Below are 8606 nucleotides of genomic sequence, written 5' to 3'. Positions count from 1 at the left end.
CATATGTAGTACATTTTAATCATATTCATGAGTGAGGTCATGATCTGCAGTGATCATTAATCTAACAATCCAATTATACACAAGGGCTGTCCACTTACATTCCAGCTGTAAGGCATTAATGCATATATTGTATGGCTATCAATATGCCAAAGGTTTCTTCTTAAATGAATTCGAAGTTTTTCTGTGAAAGAAGTAGGGTTGTAGCTGTAGCTACCTTTCTGCTATGCTTGACTATACTGGTCATTTTTTTAAAAATGAAGAAAACATTTCTAGTCAATCTGAAAGTATTTTTTGGGCTACTGTCATGTTGACCAGGTTATTTTATCATGGGCCACATCCACACCTTCATTGTCCCTACTATACAGTACCTACCATCATACTGTATGATATCACCATACATAATATCGTTATATTTAGAGGTTAGGGTACCACTAATAGACATAGTATATGTGAGGCATATGAAAACTTTTTTTCACTTCTTTGATGAGTGTAGGATGTTTAATGGTAAGTGTTGAATGACTGAAAGTAGTCCTTCTGAACATGCAATAAAAACAATGAGAAAAATGTTGGTATATAGGTGGATTTTTGCTGTTATGTTTTGTATCAAGATACTCTAATAGAACAGTCACCATGTTATGAAATATTCTAACAGAACAGTCATGCATTGCTTGAAATACTACAATAATGCCCAGCAGCATAGATCTGAACCAAAACAGCCTAGTTGTAAAAATTAAAGTGCAGCCCTCAATGCAAAAAGGTGAAAAAAGTTTAAGTGGTGGCCAATATTGACTGTTCTGGGAAAACGTTTAAAAACAGATGAATTTGTGGCAATTTTGTGCTCACTCACAGGTTTGCATCACCTAGCACATATTATAATGCTAAAAGCATGGTCTATAAATGTTCCCCCTCAATGAAAGCAAAAATTCTTGAAATTCAATGTTCCTGGAATCCATGCCATATAATCTGTTAACAAGTGGATATTTATATGAATACTATTAAAGTGCTATATTGGAATATCGTAGTCTGTGTAGGCTGTTCCCTCTAGATCCTTCCAGAAATGAGTGTACTTAAGAAAAAGGGAACTACCCGACTATATTCATAGGCAATTCTAACTGAAAAAATTTTTTTTAAACCTTGGGGAAAGTTGCAGTATAGATTGGCATTGTTATTATTAGCATTTTCCATGTCTTTAGCAAACCTTCAAATTGAAAAAATCCCTCAGCTTCTGGGGGTTGCACCACTAGACCCCCCTGAAATTCTACTTTATATTACAGCTATACAACAATAGTCATGCTGTTCCCTACTTGCCTCCCCCCTTTCTCGTAAGTCAGGTCTAGAATTGCCACCGGTATATCTTTAGAGACACACACTACCACAGATGGGTTTATAGGTGGGTTGGGCAAGGAGTAAAATAAAATTACAAAAAGACATACATACACATGGCTGTTGTAGATGGCAGCCAATGTTTAAGTAACTACTCTGGGCAGTTTCTTGCATGCCAAGAATATCATTTTTCATGATAAGGAGATTGATTGTGTAGCTACTACATAGGTAAATTCTGCAATCTGACCTTGTCATGATTTTCTATATAATATGTGACCGGATTTGCGAAAAGGTACCTTTTCCACACATTTGACATACCAACAAACAAAATGATGTAACATTTGACTCCTTGTGCTGATTAACTTGCTCTTAGTATCAAAATGTAGCCAGATACTGTAGCTACATGCAGTGAAACTTTCAAGCAATTATATGCCATGATAAAAAAGTTATGAAGCTTTAAACTTCAAAAAAGGAGTCAAATTTTGTGTGTGAAAAAGGTACCTTTTCGCAAATCCGGTCACATATCATGATGTTAACACAGTTTTTTAGAGTGGTGATAATGATGATGGTGAACTATTAGAAGCCTAATACACTCATCAATTTAACTGTGTGTTAACAGGAAACTTCCATTTGATCAAACTCAGACAAATCTTCTTTCCTTCTTGCACTGTCTGTGGTCTCTGATTGACTTCAGATGATGCTAAGTTAGCCACTGAGTTATTTCTCTGGCTGTGAATATAATAATGTTTGAACGATATGGCATGAGAAGGAGAATTGTTTTCTGGGGACAGTCACTTGTTTGAAATCAACACAGTACGTAATCCAGCCAAATTTGGTGACTAAACATTGTGAAACTTGGTCATGTCTGAAGTGCCCCTGTGACAAGGTGCTGGGGCAGCCACCCAAAACACGAGTTAATGTTGTTGTAGCACAATGTGCATTAAGAATGAGGTAGCCCCAAGCAACAATCAATTCAAACAGGGTCATTAATGTAGAGATATGCAATCTTTCAGCTTTCCTTGGACAAATAATGTGTGTAGTGTGATTAGCAAATACTGCTTCTTCGGTTGTAGTAAGAGAGATTTCCCCAGTAGAACAGTAAAGCATCAATTTGCTACTAACATCAAAGTGGCCATTTCATTAAAGCATTGTTTTTACCACATTAAAGGAATTTTGAACAAAGTAGAGCAGTGTAGCACCACTCTACTGCTGTTTAGGGAAAACCCTGAGTAATAGTGACGGCAAGCCATTGGAAGTGAAGATGGAGAGTTATACAAGGGCTCCAGGTAAACCACCTTTAAATTTAGATTCCATGCCAAGTAGGACCAAATGTACCAATAAATTTGTACCAGCACGCAGTAACGTAATGCTGCTCATGCAACATATCAAGACACACGGTAGTGTGTCGTGCGGCCCAAGAAGCCGGCGCGCCACACCGTGAGTATATTGACAGGAAGAACGAAAACGTCATTTTCACACCTTTGTATCTCAGTGATCACTTATCCGATTGGAACCAAACTTGCTACAGAGTTGCCCGCCAGCCAGGGGAGTCTACATTCCAAATTGGAAGAAAATCGCTCCAGCCATTTCCGAGATACGAGCTGCCAAAGTTTCGTTTTTTTTCTTCCTTTTTTTTTCTTCGTCTTTTCGCACACTTGCAAAAATTGCTATAACAAGCCAACGCGTACTCCGATCGCCATGAAATTTGGCACACAGAAAGGGAGTCCAAAGGCGAATCCTAGCATCAAATGTGGTACAAATCCGATGAATGGTTCAGGAGTTATGACCGATTATTCGCGTAAAATAAGATCGATTTGTTGTCACGCCTACAGGGTAAACCGCTTCATGGAATGAGTTGAAAATTGCTATGTAGATGGAGTAACCATCGTAGGAGTGCCTTTTGGTGATTTGAAAGGAATCGAGATAAAGACCATGGAGATATGACACAAAACCCAACCTGTGTCACAATTACGCGATCGATTTTTATGAATAAAAAAGTATTAGTTTTCACGCCTACTAGGCAAACCACTTAGAGCAATGAGCTGAAAATCGGTGTATAGCTGGAATAAACTTCATAGAAAGTCCTTGCACTAGTACAGAAGAATCGGATTACAAACCACTGAGTTATGATTCTAAAGCCAACTCCGTGTAGCAAATGCGAGATCGAGATACTCTAATAGAACAGTCACCCTAATAGAGCATTCGGCTAATTTATTTACTCCATTATAGAATTTTATTACATCACAAGTTATTCTGTAGGGAGTTCAGCTGCAAACAGTTAATCTTATAGACAGTTCAGCAAGAAGCAAGTCACCATGTGGAGAGTTAAGCAAATATATCACTATAGAGATTCAGAACATTACAAGTCACATTGAAGAAAGTTCAGCTATAAACAAGTCATGCACCCTGTAGAGAGTTCAGCTACAATTAAGTCACTCTCTAGAGAATTCAGCTACACAGAATTCAGCTACACAGAATTCAGCTACACACAAGTCACTGTGGAGAGAGTTCAGCTAGAAACAAATTACCCTGTAGAGAGATCAGCTACAAATAAAACACTTTGCAGAGTGTTCAGCTACAACAAATCAACCTTTAGAGCAATCAGCAATGAACAAATCAACACAAATCTACCAGTAGAGAGATAAGCTAGAAACAAATCAACCTGCAGAGAGATCAGCTACAAACAAATCACCTTATAGAGAGTTCAGCTATAAACAAATTACCCTGTAGAGAGATCAGCTAGAAACTAGACACAATGTAAGGAGTTCAGCTACAAGCAAATCACCCTGTAGAGAGTTCAGCTACAAACAAACCAACCTGTAGAGCGATCAGCTAGAAACAAATCACCCTGAAGAGAGGTCAGCTACAAAAAATCACCCTGTAGAGATATCAGCTAGAAACAAATCACCCTGAAGAGAGGTCAGCTACAAAAAATCATCTTGTAGAGAGATCAACTACAAACAAAACACTTTGCAGAGAGTTCAGCTACAAACAAATCAACCTTTAGAACGATCAGCAACAAACAAATCAACCTGTAGAGAGATCATCTAGAAACAAATCACCCTGTAGAGAGTTCAGCTAAAACAAATCAATCTGCAGAGAGATCAGCTACAAACAAATCAGCTTGTAGAGAGATCAGTTACACACAAATCAACCTGTAGAGAGATAAACTAGAAACATATCACCCTGTAGAGAGTTCAGATAAAACAAATCAATCTGCAGAGAGATCAGCTACAAACAAATCACCTTATAGATAGTTCAGCTACAAACAAATTACCTTGTATAGAGATCAGCTACAAACAAATCACCCTGTAGAAAGATCAGCTACAAACTAGACACAATGTACGGAGTTCAGCTACAAGCAAATTATCCTGTAGAGAGTTCATCTACAAACAAATCAACCTGTAGAGCAATCAGCTAGAAACTAATCACCCTGAAGAGAGGTCAGCTACAAACAAAACACTTTGCAGAGAGTTCAGCTTCAAACAAATCACCTTATAGAGAGTTCAGCTACAAACAAATTACCCTGTAGAGAGATCGGCTGCAAACAAATCAACCTGTAGAGAGATCAGCTAGAAACTAGACACAATGTAAGGAGTTCAGCTACAAGTAAATCAGCCTGTAGAAAGTTCAGCTAAAACAAATCAACCTGCAGAGAGATCAGCTACAAACAAATCACCTTATAGACAGTTCAGCAACAAACAAATTACACTGTAGAGAGATCGGCTGCAAATTAATCAACCTGCAGAGAGATCAGCTATACTCAAATCAACTTGTAGAGAGATTAGCTACAAACAAATCACCCTGTAGAGAGATCAGCTAGAAACTAGACACAATGTAAACAGTTCAGCTACAAGCAAATCACCCTTTAGTGAGTTCAGCTACAAACAAATCAACCTGCAGTGAGATCACCTACAAAAAAGCACCTTGTACAGAGTTCAGCTACAAACAAATTACCCTGTAGAGAGATCGGCTACAAACAAATCAACCTGTAGAAAGATCAGCTACACACAAATCAACTTGTAGAGAGATCAGCTAAAAACAAATCACCCTGTAGAGAGATCAGCTAGAAACTAGACACAATGTAAGGAGTTCAGCTACAAGTAAATCACCCTGTAGAGAGTTCAGCTAAAACAAATCAACCTGTAGAGAGATCAGCTACAAACAAATCACCTTATAGACAGTTCAGCTACAAACAAATTACACTGTAGAGAGATCGGCTACAAACAAATCAACCTGCAGAGAGATCAGCTACACACAAATCAACTTGTAGAGAGATTAGCTACAAACAAATCACCCTGTAGAGAGATCAGCTAGAAACTAGACACAATGCAAGGAGTTCAGCTACAAGCAAATCACCCCTTAGTGAGTTCAGCTACAAACAAATCAACCTGCAGTGAGATCACCCACAAAAACGCACCTTGTACAGAGTTCAGTTACAAACAAATTACCCTGTAGAGAGATCAGGTAAAAGAATTCACCTTGTAGGGAGTTCAGCAACAAAGAAACCACCATGTAGAGAGTTCAGCTGCAAACAAATCACCCAGTAGAAAGATCAGCTAGAAGAAGTCACCTTGTAAAGAGTTCAGCTACAAAGAAACCATCATGTACAGAGTTCAGCTACAAAGAAACCACCATGTAGAGTGTTTAGCTGCAAAAAATTACCTGTAGAGAGTTCAGCTAGAAACAATTCACCCTGTAGAGAGATCAGCTAGAAGAGGTCACCTTGTAGAGAGTTCAGCTACAAATAAATCCCCCTGTAGAGGGATCAGCTAGAAGAAGTCACCTTGTAGAGAGTTCAGCTACAAAGAAACCATCATGTAGAGAGTTCAGTTACAAACAAACCATCATGTAGAGAGTTCAGTTACAAACAAATCACCCTGTAGAGAGATCAGCTAGAAGAAGTTACCTTGTAGGTAGTTCAGCTACAAACAATTCACCCTGTAGAAAGATCAGCTAGAAGAAGTCACCTTGTAGAGTGTTCAGTTACAAAGAAACCATCATGTAGAGAGTTCAGCTGCAAACAAATCACTCTGTAGAGAGTTCAGCTACAAGGAAACCGCCATGTAGAGAGTTCAGCCTCAAACAAACCAGAATTCAACTACACCCTGTAGAGAAGAAGTTACCTTGTAGAGAGTTCAGCTACAAAGAAACCATCATGTAGGGAGTTCAGCTACAAAGAAACCACCATGTAGAGAGTTTAGCTGCAAACAAATCACCTGTAGAGAGTTCAGCTAGAAACAAAAAAAAAAAAATCACCCCATAGAGAGATCAGCTGGACGAAGTCACCTTGTAGAGAGTTCAGCTACAAAGAAACCATCATGTAGAGAGTTCAGCTGCAATCAAATCACCCTGTAGAGAGTTCAGCTACAAAAAAAATCACCCTGTAGAGAGTTCAGCTAGACGAAGTCACCTTATAGAGAGTTCAGCTACAAAGAAACCATCATGTAGAGAGTTCAGCTACAAAGAAACCACCATGTAGAGAGTTTAGCTGCAAACAAATCACCCTGTAGAGAGACCAGCTAGAAGAGGTCACCTTGTAGGGAGTTCAGCTACAAAGAAACCATCCTGTATATAGTGCAGCTACATTTCAAGTCACCCAGTAGAGAGATCAGCTGTAAAAAAATATCCTGTGGGGAATAATGGGCATGTAATAAATATATGTATATAATTTGTATAATTACTAATAAAATCAAAAATAATTGAAGTATTACAAATCTTCTCAAGTTCTTTTCTTCTTCCTGTAGTAAAGAAAAAAACACATGGGTTAAAAAAGCCCCAAAGCCAGCCATAGGCCAGCTTTGCAGTATACAAATACAAAAAGAAGTGATATCTAATCAAAAACAGCCAAGCTGTAAAAAAGGTGTAGCCCCCAAAAGGCCATGGTGAAAAAGATGTGAAATCCAAGGTGACGGCCAAGAAATGGCTGTGATGGTAGGTTAATGGTTACATTTTAATAATGGCAATTCAGGTGAATTTTGTGCCACTTGGTCTTAGCACCAAATTCACCTGAATTGTCGTTATTAAAATTTAACCATTAACCTACCATCACAGCCATTTCTTGGCCGCCACCTTGGATTTCACATCTTTTTTCACCATGACCTTTTGGGGGCCGCACCTTTTTTTACAGCTTGGCTGTTTTTGATTAGATTATACTATCCAGAAATGTGTTTCCCTAACATTTCCCATGTATATGTATCTAGACAGGTAAGTCTCAGGAGAAGTTTAGCCTCTTGTCCCATGTTAGTGCTTCATCTGATTAATTGGGTCTGCAATTGCATTTAGGAGGTTTTTACCTGCAGACACATGCTTCTGATTATTCAACTCGTCAAACGGTTATTTTGTAGAAGAGCAGGATTTACAAGGTAACTAGTTCCTTTTTCTCAGTGTGTAAAAATTACAAGCCCAATCACGCATAACCCTCTGCCTTGGTGTTTGACACTCACTTTGTTGATAACTATCTCAGTACAGGTGCCACCATGTGTGACATATATCAAAAGACCGAGATTAGACATGGCATTGTGATTAATTCTTCCAGGGGAACTGTTAGTCTACGTTATATATCTTCTTTTTTAGCCATGTACAACATGTGATAAAGTGAAGTTGTAATAAATTTCATAGATACTATTATGAGCAGTGAGAGAAATACGTTCAAACATTATCACTATGGAGTGAGTTTGTGTGGCCACTATATAGCTAACTGTACATTGTGACAATGTAACATATCTTACAGGAAATACACTGTTAAAAATGAAGGGTAACCACCACTCTAATGAGTTCCCAGAGTAGGGAGGATTTAACACACCTGGAGAGTAACCAATCAGTACTCTGAAGAGATTAATTGTTACTTTTAGGATTTACTAAGTGACACCTCCTTCAGAGCATGTGTTACTCCTTTGAGTAATGGTTAATCTCCAAGGGGTGTTAAATCCTCCCTACCTTGCAATTGGGAACTCTTTGGAGTGGTGGTTACTTAGTGTAATACTGTAGTCACTGCTGCAGTTAGTATGATGCCATTGACACACATGAAACCTTTTAAATGAGCCATATCTTATGATATCATCAGTGGCCAATCAATATAAGAAGCCTTTTACATGCTGAAAGAATGATGCAATCACCATGACGGTCACACAGGTTGTTCCTTGCAAAGCATGAAGGGACACTATGTGATTGGTGGCGATCACACATGCAATTAGGTGATGTGGCAGTATATTAATTACATTTCACATCCTGGTATAGCTATGGGACAAATGTGGTTGATATCTCACATGAAAACCTTCACT

Source organism: Dysidea avara, chromosome 4 (assembly GCF_963678975.1).
Source record: "Dysidea avara chromosome 4, odDysAvar1.4, whole genome shotgun sequence".
Taxonomy (NCBI): domain Eukaryota; kingdom Metazoa; phylum Porifera; class Demospongiae; order Dictyoceratida; family Dysideidae; genus Dysidea; species Dysidea avara.
This window is presented reverse-complemented; position numbering follows the sequence as displayed.